This window comes from Vidua macroura, chromosome 7 (genome assembly GCF_024509145.1).
Source record: "Vidua macroura isolate BioBank_ID:100142 chromosome 7, ASM2450914v1, whole genome shotgun sequence".
NCBI classification, from domain to species: domain Eukaryota; kingdom Metazoa; phylum Chordata; class Aves; order Passeriformes; family Viduidae; genus Vidua; species Vidua macroura.
In genome coordinates this window covers 21,672,356-21,700,190 of record NC_071577.1, presented here as the reverse complement: position 1 = coordinate 21,700,190, position 27,835 = coordinate 21,672,356, and the positions used below count along the sequence as shown (strand labels likewise).

The window sequence follows — 27,835 nt, the reverse complement described above, 5'->3', positions numbered from 1 at the left end:
GACAATCAGATGGGCTGAGAAATTCTGTCCTCTGGGAGGAAATGGTTTTAGCACATAGTCCTTACAGAAGACGAACTCTACACCGTATGGCATCCTTCAGTTTCTGTCAATGCCTTTCTGGTTTTTCTGAAGTAGTCAAACTGCAGCCAGGGTGAGAGAACTGGAGTATTTAGCCCAGTCAGTTGAAATCTTAGAGATGGTTTTCAGATGGACCTGTAACACAAAGTTTTGACTTCTGCATAAAAAAACAGAGAGTAAACTGTATTTTTTTCCCTATGTAGTTAATACCTCTCTTAATAGCAAGTTCTGTTGTTGTTAAGTTTTATTATCTCTGAGGAATTGTAAATCCTCATGTAACTATTGCTGATGTAGCACAATCAAATTTTAACTCTCAAGGTAATTGTACAATTACTAAGAAAATTTAAGAATTGTAAAGGAGTGTAACATCCAGTTAACCATGTCATGTATATTGCCTATTAATCCAAGTTACGTTTTGCACAGGGGGGAATGAAGTGCTAAGGGTCTCCAGACTACCTTGTATTAATGAAGTATCTTTCAGGTTCACTCACCTAAAACTCATTTTAATATTATAAATGATGCATGTTGAAGTTTGGTCTGAACTGTTGAAAAGCCTTCTTTGTGCTCACAGGTCACACTAGGATACTTAAAGCAAAATACCTAAATCACTTGCATTTTTTCTCAGTGCAAGTGCAGTAGAAGTTTCCTTTTGATAATATCTTCACTGTATTTGTTTCTCCTGTATGGATAAGGGCAATAGCCTATAGTACTACATTAAATCAATCTAACTGACATAGTGAACACTGGTGCACAAGCAGAGGTTAGAGCTTGGAATGTGTTCATTGGCATAAAATCTTACGTTCTTGAGGCTATTTGAGTATTTGTGCTTGCAGTAGTGTTTATCATTTGCAAAAGCTAGTAGCTCTATTTTTATCACTAGTGAAATAACATAACATGTGGTATCATCAAATCTACTCGCTGCCCATTTGCCATCCTCTGAGATAAACTTAGTATTTTTTAGTTCTACAAGCAGAAAGAGAAAAAGGCTTAATAGAGATGATGCTGAAACCCTCACTTCAGCATTGGGATCTCTTCACTCCCTTTTCATCTCTGTTGCTGAGTGAATTCAGTTCTATATGACATTGAGAAAAGTTCAGATACCTGATTTTTCATTGGGCCTGCTGTTTACCATGTCTGTGGGACTTCTATCTTTTCACTGGGAAGACAGTGGAAGCAAAGACTACTCTCAATTTATACTTTCCTATGGTGTTTGACAGAACTTTAAACTATGAGAACTGCTTTTGTACCAATACTGTCTACCTCGAAATGGTACAAACAAGCTAAACTGCCTAGACTAATGAGAGATGCTTTCCTGGAGTGGCAGGGAATTGCTTATTTGGATAAGACTGTGCTCTATAGCTCAAAGTAAAGAGCTTAGAAGCAGTCCCTGATCACAGAAGTAATGTGAAAGGAAGATCAGAGTGGTGTGTTGTAATATCCCTTGTGCTTGCTCTTCCTCGTGTCTGTTGTGACTGTGTGATGTACGTATTGCTGAGACGCAGTTGCCTCCATAGTTAGAGAGATACTGCTTGGTGTGCTGTTTTTAAGGGGACTGCTCAAACAAGGTATGTTCCTTAAGGTGCACAGAAATTAGCCTTGATATGGCAACTGCTGAAACATTGTAAGTGGGCAGCATAAATGTGGAATGCTAGTCTAAACCAGAGGGCATTACAGTTTGACAAAGCAGACAAAATTAAATCTACATGAAATAAAAGTGAGCTCAGAAATTTTTGGGGTGGTGGGTGAACTCAGGTAGCACTTCTCAACCAGGAAGAGACCTGTGCAGCTGGGGAGCTGGAGGGCTCCAGTCTCTGATCAGTTGCCTATCAGGGCTACAGCTCTTCTGAGCTCTGCTATAGTAGATGAGACCAGTGCTTTGTCAAGACCAGAATCCCCCTTACAACTGGTAAGACCAGTTGTTTCTGTTGAAAACAAACTTCTGGGAAATGAGTGGGTCATGAATATGTGCTCGTTGAGAAGCTTTTCTGCATTTGTCCATTAACTTTTCTCAAACCTCCTACTTCAATACTTGTGGTTGTCCAAAGCATACTGCTGATGAGATGATCAGGTCCAGTTAGGTATAATTAATTTATCTTATGAGGTGTCACGTTGGAAAGAAACTGTTGAGAAAAAGAAATGCAGGTGGTTAGACCACAAGCAGAAATGTGTTGTGTATATATTGATGCAATAATTGAGTGGTTGATTCTTATCTGTCAAGTTTTCCCACACAGGAGTATGAGAGGAGGGTGAGAACTGATATGATAAGAAGCCTGAAAATATGAACAGTTCCGGTGCCAAACATTTCCCAGTATTACAACACTTGTACTAAATTAGCAGTGATTGCATTGTTATGATGATGACAAATTGAACTGTAGATGGAGTCCTGGGAGTGCTGGTGGACACAGATTCTTCTTAGTGGTGTACAGTGAAAGGACAAGAGGCAACAAGCAATTGATATGTAGGAAATTCTGTTTAAACAAACTTTTTCTTGGGATGGTGGTGAAACACTGTGACAGGTTACCCAGTGAGGCTGTGGCGTCTCCAGTTGTGGATGTACTTGGAAAACATGGGCATAGTCCTGTACTGATTGACCATCCAGCAGACTTGGTGATCTCCAGAGGTCTCTTCCAACCTTGGTGATTGTGTGAAATCATAAACCTCACGGAATGGCATAAGTGCAGGCCTCCTGAGACCTATGTGTGGATGGAGTTTGTAAACTGTGTCGGAAAACTGAATAGGAGAGGATTAAGTTGAAGTTCACTGGAAGCCTATAGAAGAAAGTTAGGGCAGAGCATGTAACATTTGATTGAATGGACATCTGGATTTTCCATTTTCTGTAGGATTGATTTTATTATAGTCTGGTGTGTGAACAGATGAGATGAGAAATAGGTGTGAACCTCCGCTACCTAAGACAGGAATTACCTTATGGGTACCCAGAATGAAGTCTGAGTTGCTTTGAAATAAATACATTCTATTCTCTTCTAGGATCAATGCTTTGAGTCTCCTACAGCACAAAATTTGATTATAACAGGCCATTTTGAGGATAATTTTAGTTTTGTTCCACTTAAGTTGTTTCTTTTCAACACTGCAATATATTTAAGATAATTTTGGGTTTGAAAAAATTCATGTAAAGGAGTGCTTAGACAACAGAAAGCAGAAATCACATGCCTTACTGGAAAAGCTTTTATTCCCTTTGTGTTCAGGATAATAAGAGCAAATCAGACTTAGGGGAAAAAAGAGAGAAGCCAGTCTTTAGTCTCATGTTCATGAATTCTTTATATTGGTAATAAAATGCACAGTTGAAAATATATTTGTATATGTATGTGACAGAAAATAATTTATATACCATAGTGACAACATATCACTCTGATGCAATGTGCTTTTCTCTATTTTGTTTTTAATATCATTACATCAAAATATAGTTGTAAGGCATGGATGTAAAATATTGCCTGCTCTAGAAAATGAGATATTTTGAAATGTGACTTTTTGGGATGATAATTAAACAGTTTGATATTTGAAACAAGAAACATATATTTTCTCCTAATTAGAGATACTGTTGTGTGTGCTAATCTGGAATTGTTATTTTCTAGAGCATATACAGGAAACATGAAAAATACTTGATTTTCTTCCAGTTTGGAATGAAATGGAAAGTTAGAAATGTCAAAATTTCATCAGGAGCAGATGTCCTGACTTTCAGCCAGCACTGATAAATGGGTTTGGTTACAAGACAAGGATGTAGAGATAAAAATGAGATCTCTATAGCATTGCCAGCCTCCAGAATCACACATTCTTCATCAGAATTAACCAGTTTGTATAATGCATGACACACAGAAAGTTTCATTGTGTTTTTCTGTTTGTTTGTTTTGTGTTTTATCGGAGGAAAAAATTACCCCTTAACAGGTAACCTGTAAAATTACCTCTTAAAAGGCTGATTTTTTTGAAAATAGGCTGATGGTTTGTTAGAGTCATGGCAAGAGTTTGAATCTCTAGCCTGACATTTACCCTCAGTTGTCAAGATGAAGACTGCTAGCAGAAATAGGACCCTACTTCATCTTGCTTACTCTTCCATTGAGACCTGCCTCTAAGGTTTGAGGAGAACCCAGCCACCTGTATCCATCACATGAGTATTCCTTGTGTTTTGCCTTGTTTCCCAAATTATTCAGGTGTAACACTAGAGTGGTTTAGAGCTTTAAATACTAATAACAAACCTCTTAAGTAAGTTGCCTCAAAGGAAAGAAAACTTCAAATTTACCTTGAAGGATCTGCTTTTACACTTAAAGGAATTCTCAAGAGTTTCAAGCTGATCCTAATTTTATCAAGGATCTTTCTCAGTTTGGTGGAAAAACAATGTGTTGGTCATCCTCATCTCAAAACTCTTTATGTGCTTATTAGGAAGAAACCATAGCTTCTTTCACATTTTCTTTCTGTAAAGTCCTGTATCTATACCAGGAAATATTTTTTTAATGGTTTGAAAATAACCCAAGTGCACTGACTAAGAAGTGACATCTGCTAAATAATCTGCCATCCTCTTCCAGCTCTCAGACTAGAGCACAGCACATTGAGAAACTATATACAGAGATGAGGTATCTGTCAAAGCAAGGGTGTTGCCAGCTATGTGGTCCATAAAGTGATTCTCTGATTTCAGTCCTCCATATCCAGTATTTTGTGTACAATATGCAAAGGACTTCTGCTTCCCTTGAATACCTCTGACTGACTTGAGACCTTGACCACAATAGGAAGGTGTTATTATGGATTTTGTTTGACTTTTTTGTTTATTTGTGGGGGTGGGTTTCTGTCTTGGGGAAAGCTTGTTGGAATGAAGAGCCAAGGCAGTAGTTTCCAGCATCTTACCTTCTTGTTCATGTGTAGAAATTTCAAATAAAAAGTGAGATTAGTTAATCTTCATATATAAAAAAAGTCCTTAGAATCCAGATATTACCACTTACATCTTGTCTTCTTTTTCAGGCTTGCATTAACTTTACCTGGGGCTCTTGTGAATCTCTTGCAAAGCTTTAGGCCTGCCTGGTGCACATGGACTGGTAAATCCTAAATCATACATTAAAAGATAAGGGTCAGGGGTTTTCATGCTCCCATCTCAGTGACTCCATAGAGTTTGCTGTGAAGCATCCTGGATTCCATACATCAGGCTAGTTGTTGGTCTTCCAACATTAGCATTTGTTTTCCTAGGTGAATTTTAATGTAAAAAGAATATTAATTTTGTGAAACTGTATTACATGCATAAAGAGTTTTGTCAAACAGTCTCATCGGGTTAGGTCTGTGGGAGATGTAAATTACATGGTCTTTGAGGGTAATTGAACTGATTTCAGGATCTCTATTGCACTTAAATATAATTTATTTACTCAAATGTCCCGAGTCTGATCTTCTGCCAATATAAATTAGAAATCAACTTTTGCTGAGTTCTGGTGTTTTATCTGCATATAACTTTTGTGAAAGACCAGAAGTTTTATGACATTATGCATGGTCATGTGTATCCATGGAATTTTAGTAATATAGTAATCTAATCTAGCAATTATGTTGCTGTTTTAGTAATTGTGAAGCAGAAACAATTCTATCTCTGTACCTATATATACACGTATATATAAATATGAATTATTTTTTTTTTTGCATTGCATTTTTCTTTCCTTGACTAAGTGCCACATTTTCCTCCCCCTTCCATTTTTTCAGGACTAGTAGTCTGTGTGCAGCCAAAAAGTATTAATTTTGTCTGAAAATCCTCACACATAGAAGGTTAGTTAACATTTCATGTCAACCAGAATGACTTGTTCTTTTTTCACAGAGGAGGCAGTGCTCCTGCATGCTGTAGGGTGATGGAACAGTGAAAGGGACCACGTGCTAGGCTTGCTACTCCTTCCTTCAGTCCCTTTAATAATAAGAACAGCTCTAATAGTGACTGAAGACTGAGCCTGCTGCTTGGTGACAGGCTGCTGGTACGCACCTTGTGGACAGCTTTTCTGTGTCCTGCCTCAGTTCTGCTCTTGCACCAAGCTGCTTTATGGTGGAGAAGAAGGTCTGATACATTTGTGTGGTGGTTGTAGCTCCTGTCTACATGTGTAGGGTGGCTGGAAGTAGTATTCAGGTGTTGCCCTAGCAGGCAGTGTGCTGCAGCTGCATTTCTGTCAGTCCATGTGACAGGTAGTTTAATGTGAACCCAGGCATTCTATGTACACTGTAGTCACTGCCAGAGTAACGATATAAGCAGCTATTAAGAGCTCTGAGTACAAACAAACAGAAAAATTGTCATCCTTATGATGATGAGGATGTTTGTTCCACATGTGATGATTTTGTGATTTAGAGAGTACGACGGGGTGTGTGTACATGTTGATATTAAAATAGGTTGTAATGATGACCTCCATGACTGTCTCAACAAGTCTGCCACTCTGCTTCACAACAAGGCTTTTTTTGCCTTGCATGGTAGTGCTGCAGGTATTTGTTTACACTGAATGACATAAAGAGGCCTCTGAATGAGTACACTTGCATAATAAACAGTGCATTCATTGGATCCACCCTGTACTTTCTTCCAGCTTCCATTCCCTGGGCTTTCTTCAACTGAAAGCTTGGCAAATGTTCCCTCTCAGCTTTGCCTACAGAAGAATGGTTACCAACCAGAAAACTTAATCACAGGAGTGAGCCTTGCATCCTTCTAGCCCTCCACACTTCTGGCCTGTGGGAGAGTAATGGAAAATATTTTGGTCTGGTTTTGCTGTTGACTTTGAAAGAGTGAGGCTCCTGAGCTCAGGAGGTCTAAATTTGAATATTATAGTCAAGTAGAGGACTAAAACTTAGTGTGCTTGTGTTTTCTGCTGATTATTTTGAGTAATCTGTTATGGGGCCTGGGATCCTTTTTTATGGTATGAGCATAACTGCAGTAACTGCTTATTGCTTCCAAAAAAGTTTTTAGTGACAACTATCACAGATAGAAAGAAGTTTTTAGAACTTAATGCAGAGTGAGCCATGCTGCTGAACTCCTAAGCTCCTTTCCCCTTGGACAGTTTATTCTAGTCTTACAGGTGCAGTTGCTTCTGTCCTAGAATAATTTCGGGATGTGTCTGGGGTATGTGAGGATAGAGCAGAAGCAAGAAGATGGAAAATTTCACCTTCACCCTGCAGTTTTATAGGATAATTTTCTCTTCCCCTCTTAAATAAGACTTACACTTATAAGGTCTCAGTGATTGGCAGTGGCCCTCAACTGTATGAAGCATCCACTTTTAAATGAGCACCATTAGTCAGTCCTATTCCTGGTTTGACAAGGGCAGATCTGATAGAAGATGCAATTAAGTACAAAACATGCAGGGCTTACCAGAAGTCTGTTTCGGAGAACTCAAATCTTGAAAAAAGGCACTTGCAGCTCTAAGATTTAACAGCCACTGAAGAGTTTTTTTTTTTTTGTGGGTTTTTTTTTTTTGTTTTTTTTTTTTTTTTTTTTTTTTACTTCTTAACACCTTCTTGGATATTGTCTTGGCTGGAAATTTTCTAGGTTATTACTTAAAAGAAACAAAAGAAACTCTTCATGGTTGCAAAATGCAAGCTGTCAGGCTATCTTAATTTTAATGGTGTCACCTTGCTCGTTCATTTACAGTGTGCCCAGAAGAGTCATGCACATTTTCCTTTCTCATTTCTTACCTCAGAAATTGTATTGAAAGCATAGTAATAACAACAATAGTAATAGTAGAGTTGATTATTTGCCTGTTTTGAAGGAGTGTTTTCCCATGCAGGTCTATGAAGTTAACTTAATGCATATGAAGAGTTGAGAAAGGTCTGAACTATAATATGATGGCTGCATCACTGCCTGTGTCTAATAAGGCTGTGTAAAAGTGAAAAACCAGCAGAAGGAAATGCTGATGCTTTTCCACATTAAGCGTGGGATAATGCTTGGCATGAAGACCTGGGAGTGGGGGAGGGCTGCTGTGTGTGGCAGTGCTCTATACCAAAGGGATGTGTCCTCTTTATTTGGCTAGAAAGAAAAAAATTTTGTAACTCACTAAAAATATGGATTTTCATAGTGCTTTTGGACACCTGAATGTTATCTAGGACACAAAAGAAAAAGTACTTACAAAGTTATTCTCTTGTAATTGTTGTAATTTTAATGAAGGACTTTTTACTCTTAGGCTTTATTTATGACAATAGCACACTAGTGGAGTGTGCTCCAGCTCTGAGTTTGTAGTTCTACGTTTAGATCTTTCTTCTGCAGCTGGATTATTTATGGTATAAACAAAATAATGATAAAATGTAAGTTCTTTTGGTCCTACTGCAGAACAAGCTGAGAATAAGAGGCTTTTGCATTCCAAAGTCTCTTAACAGCGTTAAAAGAATGAGTTATAAAAGCAGAAGTTGGAATACTTCTGTGCCATCAATAAATATTTGCATCTCAGATGACAGATCATGACAAGTCAACCCCCTCATGAGTGTGAGTAATGTAGATAATTTTTGTGGAGATGCAGTGCAGCAGCCACATGACTTGTGGTGTGACAATCTGCTGCTCTTCAATATCTTGACACTTCTGTTGCTTACTTGGAATTTAAAGTTTAGAGAACTAATTACTCACCAAACTCTTCCTGTACTTGCTAGGTAAAAATAGTTAATGGAGAGGTTGAGGACCAGAGGTAGGAATGGGGCAGAGAAGTAGAATTGGAAGGAGCACACAGGTGTCTTCTGGAGTGTGGGAGAGGGGAGTGGGACTAAAGATAGAGTTTGTGTGGGGAAAACATGACTATGATGTAAGTCTGTGCACCTGGGTGGAATGTGGTGTAACCAGACATGCCCCTTTGTTTGTGTCACCAGAAACAATGTGTTTGCAACTATTCCCTTCAGATACACTTCTGAATTCCAAGGTATATGAGAACACTTATATCCTCGGCAAGGAAGAGGCTTGATGTATGTATGTCTTGTCTTCCTCAAGTTGTTCATGAAACGGACCTGAAAATTCTTCAGAAGAATTCAATTTTTTTTTTTATTTTTTTTTTGGCAGTACAAAAGCCGTAGTGTTTGTATTGTTGCAGTCTGGTCCCACATGGAAAGGTGTAGCATGCCCAGGCACCACACCCACCTTCTTGCAAAATCATTGATGAAGACAGATGACAACTAAAGAGATGCCAGATGGGTCATGTGACCCAAAATGATTATGGACTGGTCTATATTAATCTCTTCTGATGAGATCTAGAAATCTGTTATTGGGACGGACAGCAGCCTTTCTTCTCTTTCCAAAATAAGTCAATTAATAACGTTCTGGAACATCTTAGTGATAGATTGGATCTTTGTCATTCACCAGAACCGTGGGTGGTCAGTGAGACCAGGAACTGGTCTGAAATGTAACTGAAAGGAAATAAAGGAGATTTATGTTAAGTGTCATTGGGGAAAGTGATTTGCATCTGTAGAGGTTAAAAATAGTATTAGAATGAGAGCATTTCTGACTGGTGAGCTGAGAGCTCCAAGAACAGAGGAGTTACAGTTGGTGACAAACCTTAGTATAGCCAAGAACAATGGCAGACCTTGAGCATGGAGCAAGTAGGTGAAATTTGAATCTGGTGGGCCTTTTGCAAGAAAGAGAAATATTGTCATTGTTAGTTGTATAAAATGGACTTTTCTTTGCCCATTGCAACTGCCTGACAAATTTTACTGTTGGCAAACCAGGACTGATAAAAGGATTCTTGATTTTAAGATAAAGAACATTTCCAATCAGCTAGACAAGGCATCCTTCATGTTCTTAAGCTATCACAGTACAAAAGTACTGCTTAAATCATCTGGGGAACCTAATAGTATGCTACTCTTGTGACTTGATTAGCATGCAAAGTTTCTTTTATGACATTAAGAATAATGACAAATAATTGTTCTTGTTTTATGGTGTGCTGTAAGGGGGGACATGTTCCTGTGTGTATGAGAAAAATGGTAATGTTCTCTAGTAACCCAGAACAGTTATGATTGCCTGGATCATCTAGAAGCACAAGATGTTTTCAGCAATTAATTTATAGACCAAGCAGATGTTCATTATGGCAAGAACCCAATAAAGGACAAGAGCTGTTCTCTGAAAGACTCACAGATATTTTCCCAATAACTGAGGCTTAGGGAAAAAATCTTCAAACTTTATTTCCTTATTGAGAAACACCTATTTCATAAAGGAGATCTTCTGTTAATTAACTTGTCATTAGACTATCAGTCATAAGCTGCATTAATGATCTAACACAAGGAATTTAAACAATTGAAAAAAAAATCACTTTCTTAAAACAGTTTGAATGTTCTTGAGAGCTGTTTTAAAATTGTATAAAACATTAGTTTGAGTAGCTTTTTTAATAAATGGAGAAAGTAATTTCCAGCTTATTTTTTGTAATTTCAGACAGTATTTTAGAAGTAAAAATAAACTTGGCATCATATAGGAAGCAAACCTAGCTGACAGTGTTGATCTGCTAGACATCATTAAAGAACAACACCAGTTTCTGATTGATTTGTGGAAAAAGAAACTATACTGATGCAAATGAAGTTTCACAAGTTATTGTGAAACAATTTATCAATTGAATAGAATAGTGAAAAAAACACCTTGTTGAATCTCAGTGTTCTCTTTGTGGGGCAGTATTTAAAATGAAAGACAAATGAAGGAAGTATCATTTAGGTAAATACAGACATACTATCTTACCACTGTTGAAAGGATTAACACAAATGAGCTTTGCATTTTTCTAGAAGCAAAAGATCTGTTTTAGACCATCATGGATGAGCACAGCTCAAGGAGAAATGCTGAACATTAAAGTCCAGGCTTCAAAACTGAGTAAATATGCCAAATCTTGCTACCTGACAATGTAGTGGTTCCAGAATGTTTCTAGTTTGGCAATTCTCTTGCAAATGCTTGTTTTTTCTACCTTACTTTGTCAACTCCTCATATGTACCTCAAAAATTCCATCATTGCCATTCTTTTACTTACCTTCTGACCCAGTATACATTCAACAGAGGGTTCCAATTCCTAATGTCTTTCTGGGCTCAGGTCCAAAATGCTTCCCCCCTCTAAATATGTCACTGTCAAAAAACCTGATGAAACAAACATGAACCAGTCAGCTCAAAAGAGAGCCCAGATGTTTTCCTCAGAATTTCCATAGTTGTTTATCTAAGGTACTGAGGCAATAATTGTTTATGGCTTGCTGAGTTAAGGGTGAAAAATTATTCAAGACAATGAAAATTCAGCTGTAACTGCTATAGATAAGATACTACTCAGAAACAAAGGCTAAATGGGGCAGGTTTAGATGAGTTATGTGTAGCATAGCCTTAACTTCAAAGGAATTTGGCCCAAGGCAGGAACAGTAAAAGTAAAAAAAAAAAAAAGTCAAAGACAAAGGCTCCCTGTGCACATTCTAGAATTTAGGATGCAGTCTGTGTAGTCTGCTACTTGGCTGTATACTGTGCTCCAAATGGCTTTTCTGGGGGGTCTGTGAAAGTCCTGGCTTTAGCAGCACAATAGAAACTCTGCACAGCACCTGTGTGGAAAGTGAAATTATGATGATTTCCATTGATTTGAACTAAAAGGGCTCGAGACTGGTTGTGAATTTTGCCAGCCAGATCTGCACGTGTCATATTCCACAATGGTCATTCTTTTCCACCAAAGCAAATGAACGAGGCACTCCTGCCTAACAGCAGCACCCTCCCCTCTGTCCCCAGCACTTGTTTTCCCACCGCTGGAGTCCCTTGGCTGCTGTCCCAGTCCTCCTCCCATGGAAGGCAACAACAGCAGCAGCACACAAGGCTGCAGTCACCACATGGTTAGAGGAGGTGCTTGCCGGTAAGAGCTGGGACTGGTCCACCCCAGCCTTCAACTGTCATTCAACAGTCCTGTAGCCCTGTGGCACTCAACCATATGGTTGTGGTATGTGGCTTACCAAACCAGTTAGGCTGGTCATCACTGCAGTGAGTCAGGAAGTTGATTTCTTCACCTTCTTGCACAAACTTGTCCAGTAGTATATTATATCTGGTGGAAATAGGGCTCAAGAGTGATTTGTTTTCATATTTGCCTGATACAAAATGGCAATTTTTTAAAATGATAACAAAATAGAGTCCCTTCTGGCTCTGCAACAGAAGGAGAGAAATGAGTAAAAATGAATAAGCTGCAATTGGACTGACTTAGTCCCTACATTTTGTGAAGATTTAAAAACCCACTTAATGCCTTTGTGACAGTGAATATATGAATTCCAGTACATGAGTCCTTTTTTCCAGACAAGAATTGTTTAAACATACAGAGGGTGATGAGTAAATATAAACCTACTATTATAGTTTCTCTTTGCAATCTAGTGTCAAAATGGAGATATTTATGTGATTTCTAAAACTGTTCACCAGGAAGCTGTACAAAATACACTAGCAAGATGTCATTAAAAGCAGCAGATGCTATTATGGTTTTGCTGCAAGCACAGCAAAAGTGAAAGCACAGCAATTCTTCTATTTTTGCCTCTTTCTAGCCTATATTTGTCTCTCTTGCCCCTTCTACATCTATTTTCTGATATGCATCATTTATTTGATTGCTAATGGATTCTAGTAGCATTGAGTGCTAGATGCACATTCATGTGCTCAAGGATTAGGGTTTGTGAATAGGAAAGAATTTAATGATTTAATTTTTCCCCCTTCCATCTGTAGTTGCACAGATGACCCCCCTGATATGTACCAGGCAGAAGCGATTTGAGACCTACATGACAGGTCTGTTAATTGATTCCTTCAATAACTGCTGAAATCTAAAGGGGGCGGAGGGCTGGGGAAGAATGGCAGTGAGGTTGACTAGCAAAAGATTTGACCTAGTTCTTTCAATCTGCACGGCTGTGCAGACAGACTCAATTATAAATCTGCTGCTTTAGAAGAGCACTTTTTTTTCCCCCTATGTGAACAGCTGCATTGATTTTGAATGTTCAAATTTGGTGTGTTAAAACATAAAATTTTGTCGTCATTGTATATAGTGTCATGAAATGTGCCTGTGTGGTGAGGAAGTAAGGGAAGTCACCTACTTCTGGTGGATTGCTGTGGGGTTTGCTGCTTTCTGCCCTGCTGCTCGATCTTCTGTGTGACATTCCATGCTTGGCTTTTTGTCCTGCCTGCAGTATAACTGTGTGTGTGAAATATGCTCACTCTTTACTTTGCAAAAGAGCTATGTGATTCTGCTTTGCACACAAAGCTAAAGGAGGCTGAAAGACTTTTGTTTTAAAAGTTTTGACAGCATCTCTAAACTAATAATTTGGCCTTCTTATATCTATTTATACCACTTGCCCTGGCCTTTGCTTGGTTTGCTTGTTTGTTTATTTTTCTTTCCTCATTTAGCAGTGAAGCACCAGGGATTAGTACTAAATTCTGCAGCAACATGGGGATTTATGACAGGCTTTGACCAGAGCTTTGGTTCTCCAGATGCTCTGAATAAACATAACAGACATTTGAAGGGGGATATTCAGTTGATGAATAGATTTATGGATCATGTTTTTCTTCCTTTTGATTACAGATTCCTTTTAGAGTGCTTGGTTAACTGTACGCATGGCTCTGGGATTGGCCAGCCCAACAAGGGATTTTTTACCTGTTCTGCATTTCTTAATAACTGGTTTGGTTCTTGAGCTGCTTGCATCTGCTACAGGAAAACCATAACCAACTGAAAACCAGGACTTCTGTTCCTGAAGCTGCTGTGAGATACAGCTGAAACTGTATCAGGAGACTGCATAAACCCATCCTTGCTAGTTACAGCCTGGCTTCTTAGTTCTGCCTGGAGGCTCTCTTTCATTGTGCTGTAGGCAATGGCCTTGGAATATGGCTTTATGCTGCTTTGCAGTTTCTCACTGTTTGCTCGTGATCTTTACTCTCTTATGGCACTGGCTGTGGCTCCAGTGTTGGTTTGTGCCAGCTGGAGAGGCTCTTGAAAGGGCAAGAGTTTGCAGCTCTCAGCTGGCAAGGATGGGACCACAGTGATGGGGAAAAAGCAAAGCAAAGGTGGTGTTTGGACCAGGGCAGGTTCTGTAGGCTTCATGGGAACTCCTCCCTTAGCCAGCCTGTATGTCAGTCAACAATATTGCCCTGCATTAGGCTTGGAACTGGGTACGTGCTGCTCTGCCCTTGATGTAACACCATTCATCAGCCCTCCTTCTTCCTCCCCGCTTTGGTTTGCCAGTGCTTCTCTCTGAAGCTGGAAGGATATCCCTGTAGGTAGAAGCTGATCTTGCAATTTAATAATTTCATCACTCTTTCCTATTCTAAAGGAAGATTTGGAATTATGCCATAGTCCACGGTATTCTGATGACTTTTGCTTTTCTTTGTGTGCCTGGCTGTAGGTGGTGGAGTCAGCAGTCATGCTTTTTGGGAGCCAGGCTGTGTCAGTAATATTTCTCTAGGGGATCATGGGTAACATGCATGTCAAGAAAGTGACTGTCAGCCCCAGAAGCTGAAAGGAGGTGCCTGCTCACAGGAGCTGCTCTGAGTATCCTTCTTTGGCATCATATCTGCTGGCCTGACATTCCCAGTCCTGTTCTGAGCAATGGTCTTGGGCCAAGGTACTTGATCATGTATTTTGGTTATAGACATCATGTCTCATTTGTTCTCAAGGGAAGACAGAGTTTGATCTGTGATTCTCTGTAAAGTCACTAATTACCATGTCCTCAGTGCTTGCAAAGCCTTACTGCAGTTCAGGCACTGTGCAGATACTTAACTGATGTGCATGCTGAGTGTTTTGGAGTGTATGAACAGGGAAGTGTGAGGGATTTGGCAGCACGCTGGCCAAGTGCATATGGTGGGCTATAACATCTGTGTTTGCCTGGGCAAATAGGCTGGCATGGGCAAGGCTTCAGAAGGAGTCCTGCAGTAACTCCTGCCTCAGTGTTTCTCCTGCCTATTCCATCTTCTCCTTTCTTTGTCCTCTTGCCAAGTGTACAGCACTTCACAGTTCAAGTGCAGCAATATTACACATGGCTAATCTCTAACCCAGCTGGGTGAGAGACTGGTTGTTGCTTCCATTTGAGTTGTCAGATGAACAAACTAGATAACATTCTGGATAGACTTTGTGCTTTTTTGGCTGAGTTGTCTCATAATTGTCCAGGTGCACCAGAATGCTCAGTTTACTGCAGTGGGAGAGCAGTGGGAAGAGTTCTGAAAACCTGTGGAAGAGCTGATCCCCAACAAGGCAGTGTGTTTGTGTCTTATGTTCTGCTGGGAGGGTTTTGGTGCTTGGGTGAGCTTTGTCTGCACTTTCAGAAGCATGTACACACTGCTGCTTTGCTCAAACTGCACCCAGACATTGACCTCAGAGCTTTGAGAGTTGTAAGGGAATTTTTTTTCCTTTTTAGTTATACTCTTAAACAAGAATTATTCACTGACTAACTAGAAATTATGTTTCTTGCCATTAAAAAAATGTAACTGACAATCTACAATTGTGTAAAAATCTTCTATAATTATATAACTCGTATGGGTTCCCAGTTTTGGTTTGCATCCCAAGCAGCGTGCATTGTGGTGTGTTTGAAAACAAATAAGCAAGACAGTTCTAATGCTTCAAAGGGAATGAAAAGGGTTATGGCACCCTAAACAGGAATACAAAGAGTAACAAATACTTACCACTTGAAGGTTTTGAGTAACTATTTATCTTACATGTAGTTTGTGACCAGACAGGGCAGATAGGTGCTCTGTCTAGTTTTCAGCATGATGCACCCTTCTTCTCCTTTTTTTTCAAATTATTAATAGTAAAAAGCCACCTTTTCTGTTACTGTCTTAGCATCACTTATTTGTGGCACCCAATAACAATTGCTGGGGAACAATGTTACAGTATCAGGTCAGGCTTCCTCAAGTACCCACCTGCCCATTGTTTTTTTTTTTTCCCTTTGGCTTCTGCTGGTAGAGGTGGGCATTTATATTGCAATACTATTAGGGAACCATGTTTTAGTCAGGTGTTCTGTAGTCAGGTGTTGTTTGAAATTGTAGTGTGCAAAGTTGCTGACAAAAATCTTGTAATGAGCTAAAAGAAAATACGATTGCAACAGTTTCTTGTGTGTTTTGATGTAGAAAATACACTTGCTTATGGATCTAAAGTGTAAATCATTCAGAAATACCCAATATATGAGATTACTTCTTTTCTTTCATTTGACACATGCTGCTGCATGTACAAATGCTGTCAAAACCGGTGGGCCAGCATGGTTGCTGCATGGTGAGCTCCTCTAGATGGCTGGTAGCTGTGCATGCAGCTCACCAGTGCATCCTGTGGCATGGCTCCCTTCCCTGGCTGAGGTTTCTGGCTGCAGCAGCCCAGGGAGTTGTTTCCAAAGTGGCATTTGGGTGATCCGTTAACAAATCCTATTATTTGTTAATAGGATTTGTTCTTGCACTGTTTGGTCCGATCACTAATTGTTTATCACGCATTAGGACTACAATGAGATGCCTGTCAGCTGTGTTTTGAGCTTTTTGTGTGCAAGACTCATTGTTTGCCTGTGATGGCAGGTTTTGCTTTAGGACAGCCTTAGTGTGGAAGGCAGAAAACATAAGGCTCTGCATTTTAAACATGGCAGTGTAGTATTTTCTGCGCTCTGGTGGGCACTAGTTTCCCCAACTCCCCAGGATAGGGTCAGAGGGTCACTCATTTTGAGGGCTGGGTGTTTTGCACTTCTGCATACAGAGCTGCAGCTGCCTTCCAGATTGCTTACCTGCCTTTCTGAAAGAGTGTCCTACTGAGCTGGCAATTAAACAAGAAAGCTTTAAGAATATTCAGTAATAGAATAGAAAGGTGAAAATCTATAGGAAGACTTGGAAGCTAGTGAGGCCTAGTTGCTTTTTGTCTTTGTTGAATGTTTTGATCAGTCCATATGGTATTTAATGATCATACAATGCAGGTGGAAACTACTTCTTGAAAGGGGTCCATCTGAGCTGGTTTTTGAGATTTTAGGTGTGAGCACGTGTATAGGTATTTTAATAAATCTTTTGCTGAAGCACTTCTTTTGGAAAAAATACAATATTTTGAATTATAGGTACCTTAATGTGTTTTTTTAAATATTTTTTCTCAGAAGAGGATACATTGTAAGAAATACAAAAACAGATTTCCAAAGCAGAATGTGAATATGGTCCTTTGATAACTTAAATTGAGCATTTAGAGAGTTCACCTTCAAGTTTGCCAGTGTCTCAGTTTAGTGATGCTGTGTTGATAGAGTGAGTCAGATCAGATCACTGATCCAGCTGAAAAGTCCATGCTCTTCTGGGGTGGTGTGCAATGATAGTCTTCAGTTTCTTTAAGCCCAAATCTGCTTCTTCTGTGGCTGCAGTAAAAGTGGCAGAAAGGGACAAATGAGGGAAAGGGAGCCCAAGCACTTGAGGTGGCTGCCCTTGCTTAGGGTGTGGTACTTGGGCAGGAATGGGTTGGACCAGCCTGCCCCATTCTGTCTGCGAACTTTGAAAGGCACTTATTTTCTTAAGTAATACCAATTTAAGGAGAAAACAGGGAAAATAATTTATTGTGTTGTTTGGCTGTATGGTTCTTTAGGAATAGATTTCCTGAGTATCGACATGTATCTCTTATCTTTTTGTATTGGTAGCTAATTAGAAATAAACTGAGGAACTAGATTTTTGTACCAGATAGGAACTGGGTTTTGTTCTGAGTTTGTGTAAAGTGTCTGGAAAGAAATAAGGCTCTAATTCTTGTATTTTAGTAGCCAGACACTATGCTGAAGTTTGATTGTATATACACACATATATTAAATGTACACATACACAAATATAAAAAAAATATATGCTGTTACATATGTTTTATATATGTATGCTTGTTTCAGTGCACATTTGTGTTTGTGTTCATATACATACAGAAAATACAGTGAATGAATACTATTGTCATCATTTTTTGTGGTTAATACCTGCCAGCCAGAATGAAGATTGGTTCCTCTTGAAGCTCCTGCAAAAGATTTGATGATTTTGTGACCTAGCTCTTGGAATCAAAGCTTAACCTCCAAGTTAAACCAACCATCCCAATTTCCAGTACTTACAGAAGTACAACCATCCTGCAGGGAGATGTCCATGACCTATTCTCTCTTCAAAGGGAACAGAATAAAGATTTAGTGTGAGCACTCTACTCAGAGCAGGAAAGTTCCTGAAACATGTCCTACCTCCTGAGGTTGAGAGAAATAGTATTTGCCCCAGAGGTAGTGGTTTGCCTATAAGATTGAGGTACATACTGAAATTCTGTCTTATGTCATGACAGCCCACCAGAAGCTGAACTCACACAAGACAAAGAGAAAGCTTGAAAATATTTATATCCTTTGTTGTGTCTGCTTTTCTTAAGTTTGTGCCACTCCCAGGTAGTGTAATGACAACGTTCAGGAGCAGAGCATGCCTTCAAGTCATGCAGGCAGACTCCCCAGTGCATCCTGTGGCATGGCTCCCTTCCCTGGCTGAGGCTGGGTCATTTGCTCAAACACAAATGCACACTTGGAGCAGAAAGACAGAGGTTTAGGCTTCACTTTTCTTGCAGCTCCTGCCCTTGCTCAGGGCCTGGTTGCATAATCCATGGAGCAGGGCAGGAGGTAGGATCCTTGTGCCTCTCAAGCCCTGAAATATTTTAGGAAAGTTATTTTTTTTTATGTTCCATTAAATATAAAGCATTATTTACCTTCTCTGCTTTCAAAAATGTTTTCTAACCTGATATAACTTACTAAGCTTCTGTTCTTGGTGAACAGTATAATTTCCCAACATTTCAGATACTTGTTAATATTTTCCAGGAAGTTGTTGCTGAACTCTTCAAGTTCTGTTCTGTGACTCGGTAAGGTCTTCAGTAATAATATCAGATAGACTGTTTGTTGTTAGTGATTGCTAGGGGTTTTTAACAACATCCTTCATTATTTGGCCTTCTGGTAGTAAATAGATCAGTAAACAGATCAGAAGGCAAATACATTAGAATTTAAGGGGGTATTGATGAGACAAGTTACCATGTGCTGGTCAGGCTGAGACCTGCCATGGGGGAACCTGGAGGAGTAGCGCTGACTTTCTAGTGGGTGGAGCTATGTTATTTATCAAAATGATTGCTGAGACTTTTGCTTTAAACAGTTGCTATAAGCCACGTAGCAACTTTCAACTTGCTCAAGTGGCAGTTGCAGTTTCTTTTGCACCTTGGAATCTGCCTTGGTAGGTGAAGGAGAACTGCAATACAAGAGCATGCACCCATCAAGAGGCCAGTGGATGGCATGCCTTGGCTGTTCCTTTACTGTAGACATGGGGATCAGTCACAATTAAAAATTTTTTTTTTTGCTCACGTGTTAAAGATGTGACCAAAGTAAAAGATGAAGTAATGCTGCAGGGCCTGGAGGATTAGAACAGTGTCATTGTGTTAGGGTAACCTACTGCAATTTAAAAATTAATTTGTCAGTCTTTAATTTCTTTCTGTGCTGTCTTCCTGCCCTTTTCCCTGTCCAGCATCAATCCCATTTGGACCATGTGTCTTTTCATATGTAGATGTTTTATGGTTGGTTCTTTGCTTTGGTTGTCCCACACTTGCTGTAATGAAGAGACTTACCAGCTCTGTATTTTAGAAGTGTCATGTGAGTTTGTGGGCAGTGTCAGGAGTGACAAAGGATGCTTTGTGATTGACTGTTCATTTTTACCCAGTGCAAGAAATAAAAAAGCAAAAACAAAACTGGCCAGCAATGAGTTCAAAATGAAGTGGGATAGTTATCCTCACAGAGTCTGAATTTACACTGGAGAGTTCTGCCACAGACTGTGGAAAGTTTTCACAGGCTCAATGAGCTACTAGTGCAGCTTGGGAAGGAAGGGTCAGCTCTTTGGGGACTGCTATGTGCAAAGATGCCTTTTTTGGTCTAAAAAGTCCCTAAGCCACAACTTTCTAGAAGTTGGGAGAATATTTTTGTCTTCACTGACCTTTAGAAGTGGGCTACGATTTTGGAGCCTGAATTTCACCATTGACCCTCACTTGTGTGTCCTGATTTTACTGCAAAAAGGGTGAGAGTGATACCTTCAGAATTGTGTTGTCCATGCCTTCTACAGCTTTAGTGATGCTGGTGGAGGGCAGCTGAGAGAAGGCACTATGTGTTAGAGATGGGGGGACTGGAGTCTATCACCCCTTCCGTTCCTTCTCCCTTTCCTTGATCTGTGCTTGGAAAGTTACAGAGTGACTAAACTTTATTTTTAGAGATTACAAAGAAAGAAAGCATTAGACAGCTGGCTGCAAAAATATTTATTTGTGACCTTTGTCTACATTTGTGCAGTGCTTGTTGCTATTCCGGAGCATGTTGTTTCCCCTGATTTCAGTCTTAGCGTTTAAGGAGAAACTGATATGTTTAAAACTTTATGCATATGTATATTTAAAAAAAAATTGCTTCCATATTTGGAAAAAAGGACTACTTCTGTTTGTAAAGTGCTGGCCTTATTTGTTTCCCATTTTTTGTGGTAACATATGGATTGGAAAAGCAACTGGAGCGCTGCTGGTAGAGGCTGGGCTGGAATAGTCCCCCATATTGGTGGCAGAACACCTCCTGCATGAGTCAGTCCCATTATGAACTAATGTGGAGAAAGGATTAAATAGATTTTCCAACTCTGTTGGGCACAAAGGACTAGCAGTGTGTGTGAACCAGGGTCTGGAACTGGGTCAGTGATCAGTGGGGTCTGGCCTGCAGCTTGTGATGGGAGTTAGCAGGTATGCAAAGGTAGCTCAAGCCAAATGTTACTGGTCATGGTTTTTGTTACTGGATCAAAATCTTCAGAAAATGGGAGTATTTTTAACTTTGCATCATGAGGAAATATGTCTTTGAGATGTGTATTTTCAGTCAAAAAGGCAGGAAAATATAAATGTGAGAAATCCACTGCAAGGATGAAACAGTTTTACAGTGATTGAAAGAAAGGTATGGGTCAGTCATATCAGTTGCGTTTTTTAAGAGTAACTCTATTAGGACAAAGCATTTCCTAATAATGCTGTTGAGTGATAAGGATAAGTTGTTTTTTTTTTTACTTAAAATTATGTGGTTTTGCTCTGTACTAACCAGTAAGTCTGAAAGCTGAAATACAGATACCAAATCTGTTTTTTTTACACAGCTACCTTTTCTCTTAGCTTTTGCTTTTTGGAAACGTGTGGATTGCACCATATAGTTTCTGTTTTATATAATTTATATGTAAGGTATGGGATAATGATGCTGATGTGGGAATAACAGCTAATGAGAGGAGAGGAGGGCAGGAAAAGCATTGAACATCTCAGATGGAAGGCAGGTGCATATGTGTGCTTTGCTGAAGTCCTTGCAGCAGGGTTTGGAATAGGTCCCCCAGGAAGGGTTGGCTCTGTGCTGTCCTTTACACTGCCCTCTGAGACGCTGCTTGGGGTGCTCTGTGGGAGAAGGCTCTTGCTGACATACACAGTTGTGTGCTTGGCTTTTTGCTTGGGGAGACAGGTTCTTTCCTTTGAAAAGGTTTCATTGTGGGAATTCTGACCCATTTCTCAGCGCATACAAAAAATTTCAGTGAAGCTAACTTTCCTGTGTACATACATTTTGGATGAGATTACCTTCATTAAGACCCCTGCCTGTGCTTTTCAGACATTGTATCTTACTGGATCTTCTGTAACATAAGTTGTGAAACATAAAGCCAAAACCGCTGCTGGGATAGGTATACTGAAGTGACAACACTGTTTATCTACAGATTTTGTTCTAGGACTATTAAGATTTTTCTGGGTTTTGTGGAGGGGGTTGTTTGTTTTATTTTAGTTATTGCTAATACAAGTAACTTCTGAGTTAAGTAGGTCAGCTATAACAAAATAAGAAATTCAGTAATTGTTTTTGAGTGTTGTGGCAGTTAAATCAGTTGAGCATCTGCTCAGAAACAAGCCTCTTCTGCTTTTACTCATCCTTTGAGCAAATTTAGATTGCTTCTGTTTAAAACCAGCAAGCAATGTCCAACAAGTTAGACAATTGTAATCATAAATCCCTGGAATAATCTGTGTTTAGTGAGCATAAAGTAGATGAGCTGGGAAAATTTGCTCTGCATCACTCTTTCAAAAAAGGAGCCAGACTCCTCAAAACAGATCTGTGTACATCTTCAGCACAGAGAGGAATTTTTGCTGGTTTGACTGCCTTCCCTGATATTTTTAAATATACTGATAGGAAACGGAGATTTTATGGACGTATTTGATTGGCAAGGAATAGTTTGCTTGTTTGGTTTTTTGGGGTTTTTTGGAGCTCACAGCTGGCTGGTGTTAGCAACATGAGCAGCCTTTTATGCAATCATAATTTGAACTATGCCAGTGTCTGAGTTTTTACCTGTTTCACAGAGATACAGAATGTATGTAATCAGAGCCTACCACTTAACTAGAGTTTGGTACTGCAGAATGGTTGCGGTGGGAAGGGACCTCTGGAGATCCTCTAGTTGTACGTGGGATGACTCAGACATGTACTGCACACCTTAACATTCACCACCATTTTTTCCAATTACTGTGCATAGATGCATCCTCAGCACAGGACGAGGAGACTCAACTCTCATTGTGCATTGACAAGTAATTAACTCCGATGTTTTTTGGACATGAAAGGCTAAAAACCTCTGCATATTCTCAGGGTACCTGGAGACTTCATAGCTAAGGTCCTGCCTGTTTGCTTCATGATATTTTTTATCTGTTAGCAGAGGTCATGTAGGAGCGGTCTCCAGGGTGATTTTGTGCAGATCCTTTGTGCCATGCTGAGGTATCTTCTCAGAAAATAGATTAGTTAGGGGATGGATGGTATGTAATAACAGGCCATTAGTCATGTCTCTTGGTCCATAATGTGACCTACTTTTGATAAAAATGAATGACAAAAGTGACTGATTTAAGCTGTGATTAACCAAGATATTTTAGGAAAGTGTGAAATACGCACTGGCTTAGCTTTTCTCACTTGCACTAATGAAAATTTCTGAGTGGGCTTCTGTATTGAAGTTGGCCACAAAAGAAAGTTACTTAAATGAGGGAAGAAATTTTGTGTGCTTAAAATACTGCAAGAAAAAAAAAGGTTTACTAATGTGTGGGATGATGTGTACCTAAATGATAATAATAATAATAAAAAAATCTAAACTTACTTTGCCAGTTATTTATTGCTGGGTTTGAGACTTGGTAAGACTCTTGCAGATCCTTTCCACTGATGATGACTTATTTTAGACATGCTAGTTTTAAGTGCAGAAGTATAAAACACCCTTTTTTCTCTGTATCAACCACTCTTGTTTTGATATTGGTTCTGTTGAATGGGTAATCTTATCCTTTTGCAAAAATAATTGGTTAACGCGTATCACTTACCTAATATGTCAATTATTTTTAGACTAGTGTTTCTTAAATTGATGGTTTAGAAGAAGCCATTATTTTCTTTCCATACATTTAAAAGAGTGTGACTTACATGAATCTAATATTCATTAGCCCTGTTAGCTTAATATTTGTTTGTTTGGTTGGCTTTTCTGGGTTTTTTGGCCCTCTTTAGAAAGCCTTGTTAATTCTTGCAGACCTTTAAGGCTGTTTAAAAAGTCCCGAACCTGTAATCCCTGTTTACCTGCTGTGGGCTCTGTGGTGGTTTAAATATCTGCAGAGCTGCTGAGAAACTGTCAGACATGAATTTGCTAAAGGTCAGCTCGAAAATGGCAGATGACCTGCTGGTGTGAAAACGCTGCATTCACATCCTATCAGAGGGCCCTACAGGCACATTCCCAGTGCCCCAGATGACTAAAGAGTTCTGTATCTGTGTCTGGCCAGATTCAGGGCAAAAATGACATGTTACAAGTAGGGCTGTTTGATTTATTGTAAGAAAAATTTAAAAATAATTTTGCTTTTCTTCTCATCTTTCATGTGATACTTTAAAAATCTTATTTATTTAACACAGACTTTGCAATTGCAAATGCACATCATCCTCCAAGGATTCAAGGTGAAGATGGTGGTTTTTTTTATACCCTGGACAAGGTGGGGGATCATTTTTCAAAGGGTTTTTGACCCCTTTCTAGAGAAACACTGATCTCTTAAGTTTGGGCTGGGCTGGGAGGCCTCGCTGTTGTAAAGAAGTGAATTGGGCAGGACAGGACGGGAGATGCTGGCCAGGCCCTGCCCGGGGGGTTCGGGCGCGCACTGGGTGCGCTCTGGGTGGGCTGCAAAGGCTCAGGGCTCTCCTCACCGGGGCTCTGCAGGAACCCAGCTCCTCTGAGCTGCCTCACTGGGGGCTTCTTGCCTTGGCCTGGGTTGGTTTTTAAATGTGGCTTCTGTCTGTGAATGAGGAAGCTGCCTTTCAAAAGGTTATTTAATTCTGATTTTAATTCCCTTGTTTCTGTCTTAGTCTTTTCTTTCTACATCCAAAATAAATGGGGCTATATTCAGCAAAATGTGTTTGTCCTTTAATTTCTGTGTAATTGAATACCAGCTTTTAATTCAGCTGTACTGAAATACATTGAAAAAGAGATATTAGTGTGGTGGTTGTTCAGATTTCCATGTTTTAAAGAGAAAAGCTGGCAAAATACTCAATTCCATTCTCCTTACTCTTTCGCAATAGTTGCTCCCTCTTAATTGCAGTACCTTATGCAATAAATAGTCCCATGGGTTTCACCAAGACTGTTTAGGGAATTGAATACCACAGTGTAAGCAGAAATGGAAAAAATGAACGATGCTTTTAAGAAGTGCAGCATTTGGCAAAACACTCATAGTTTGTACATGTATCAAACATTAATTCTGTTTTTTTTTACTTATTAATCAATTTAAATTATTATAGAAGAGTATTATGTTAATGATGCTTTTTATGACACCTGTGAAATTTGGGACCCTATTAAATGAACTCTACTTTAAACTACTTTGAACTCTACTATTATAGCCCTGAAGAACAGTTTTTATACTCTAAAGTATATCTTTATTTGGTTAAGTTTTTCTGTGAAAAAAAAATCTTACATTTTACAAGTTCTACCAAAAGTAGTCACATGGACAAAGCTTGGCTCATGTATACTTGAATTAGTGGTCAAACCTGCTCAGTATTGCAGGTGTATAAAATGTTTCAGTTAAAACTGCTTTCTCTTGCATGTCCTAGTGGGACCTTCATGGGTTTTTTGTAGCTTTCCCTGTCCCTTCATCACTGACATAGCTGGCCAAGATAATCCTGTGTCTTGCAGCTGTGTACTGTGGACAAGCTCTGCTTTAAGTCACGTGCCCATTCCTCCCATGTATGTGAAAAACATACGCAACAAAGGCAGAAAAGCTCATGTTTGTGTTTAGAAAATGTGTTTTGTTTTACGTAATGGGTATAACATCTATATTACAATTTTAAGGTAAAAAACAACCCCACTGGGTCTGTGCTTTGTCCTGGATTTACCTAGGCTATTCATTAGCATCACATGTAATTTTAAGAATGTAATTTAAGCAAACCCAGCTGGTTGGCTTAGATTTAAATGAAGATCAGCTCAGCATGAAACGTGTTGGAATTGCATATTTTTGAATTTTTTATTAACTGGGACTTTTTATCTGCTTTTTTACTTTTAAATTAGCATGTTCGAGGAGCTGCCTTTCTATTGCAGTTATATCATGGCCATCACATTCCTTCACTCAGGAGAAGGAGAAAAGCAAAACAGAAGTTGCAAGATGTATTTTATTAAAAGAACAACAAACAAACAAAACAACAGCAAAAACACCAAGCAAACAAACAAAATCCCCCTCCCACCCAACCAAAGAAAAGCCCCCCCATACCCTCCAAATAAACAAAAAACTCCCAAATCATGTCTTATTTCAGAGGAGACTGATTTACTAAGTGCACAGAAAATCCATCTGAAACAATTTTTATTTTGATTTTTGTGTTTATTTAATGACTATTTCTTGATCTTCTTGATGGTGGAGGCTGAGCTTGGTTTCTTCTGTGAATGCATAAAGCTGCTGCAGTTGTCTTCTGCTTCTTTTATTTGTTTTTACTCTGCTGACGGCATTCCCCTGCCCCTCTAATTTTAAGTGTTTCCTTTTATGGCTTTGTAAAATTACCTTTAACACTGATTGACATTGCCTTTATTGTCTCTTTAAGGATTGACTCTTGTCTATGGCTTACTCTTCAGGAAATTGTCTTTATGGTCTTTAAATTGTCTGTAATAATGAAGACTTGAATTTCTGGCTGTCTTTCAGCTTTTTGATACAAAGACATAGATGCTAATATTCTGAGCCCTGTTGTTCTATAATGAAGTGTTTTAGAATTCCTTAGTAAAGTAAATTTCTGAATTCAGATTGCATTGGCTTCTTCAGCTATCTTTTTGTTTATCAGCAAGCAGCAATGACCAGCACTGTATGGTTTGGTTATGTCTGTATTGAACTTAAGAATACAATTCTCACTTCTTTTGTCAGCTTTAACTAACGTACAAGTCTCCAATGTGGCTTGATTAAACTGTATTTACATTTAACATGTGCAGAGCTTACATGCTTCTCTTTCATGAGCAGAAGACTGGATTGTCTTCTTGAGCTTAGTAGTGAAACTGGATTCATCCAAGCTCTGAACTCTATAAAGCAGGGAATTGACACCTGATGCAATGCCTTTAATTTGGTTGATGCTATAGAGATAGCACAATGGCTGCAATCTGCAACCAATTTAGATTGCCACCAAAGTTTTACAGAGTATAAGGGTTTTTTTCTTCTGTAATGTGCTAGGAGCAAATAGTAAGATCACTGATACAGTGCATGTGTTTTTGAATATTTGTCTTCTCACTCTCAGTCAATCACTAACATTATTTTGGGCTATAGAATTGCCTTTCATATGGAATTGTGTCAATGTATCAAGAATTTTTCTCCAGGAAAACAGGGTGGTCTGGCATCACCCATTTTTGTTTGTCAAATACTATTGCTGTAACCACTATCACATTGATTAGGACATAATTCCCTTTAATCAGCGGTGCAGTCTTAAACCTGGCAGAAACAGCAGTTGTAGCTCATAACAGGGCTTAAAATGGGGCTGGTGTGTGGGTAAGAATTCCGGGATTTTTTATAGCTTGTGGTCATTCAGCTGGATAAATGTGGAACTACTTAAGTACCAAGTGTTGTTTTGGTCCTTGTCGGCAAATGAAGTTTTGGGAAACAGAAGCTGTTTAAGTGAAATCACGAGTTATATAGTTCAAAGATGGCAGAAGTTCATAGTCTTCAGATATGAATGTGATTCCTATACAGCATTTTTAGCTTTCATGGGAATTCCAGATTGAGACCCATAGTTTAAATAATTTAATTTTTCATGAGTAGAGTGGTGGTCTTTGACTATCTGTAATGTAAACTATCCAATTCATCTCTAAAATGTCTCAGAGAACTTTCAGATTGGTGTGAGGATTTTGGACAGCCTCATACTTTAGCAGAAGAGCATTGTTTGTGTCTCTGTACTATGTAAATTTTATGCTCTTAGGAGATTGTATTGACTGGGCAGCTTAAGTGCTTACTGCCTTTCAGGATTCTGAAATTCTATTGTGCCAAAGGAGGCAGTAGGTACTTTGGAAACTGATTTTTAAAAAGACTGTGTTTGGAGGATAATATTATATGCTCCTCAAGTTGCCCTGCTCTTTTCTTTAGTTGGTGCTTCTCTAGGAGGCATTCCTCTCATGCTTTTGTTCTAATCTCTTTCTTCACACATGAAAGAAAATCCTCTGTTTCATGTGTTCCGTGGAGTTCCTTTCATCCTTCAAAGTGATGTTCCTTACTTTGTGATGTAATTGCCTATATGAGCTTGCTTTTTAGCTGTAAAACTAAGTATGATTTTTGTTGGCAGGATTATAATGTTTGCCCATTTACCACATGCCATGATTGATAACAGTAATGAATAACTGAAGGATTTCACCTGTTTTC

General features: G+C 39.1%; 1 protein-coding gene and 1 long non-coding RNA gene across 2 annotated transcripts in view; one reads left to right on the top strand and one right to left on the bottom strand.

The window, feature by feature from the left end:
* CERS6 (ceramide synthase 6) overlaps positions 1–27,835 on the top strand; it is a 99,037-nt gene that overhangs the window by 6,787 nt on the left and 64,415 nt on the right. The gene's annotated exons all lie outside the window — the stretch shown is intronic.
* On the bottom strand, positions 117–5,128 carry LOC128810171 (uncharacterized). Its single transcript, XR_008437965.1, has 3 exons — positions 5,061–5,128; positions 2,100–2,198; positions 117–213 (listed from the first exon to the last, which is right to left on the bottom strand). It is a non-coding gene; the product is annotated as an uncharacterized LOC128810171 (long non-coding RNA).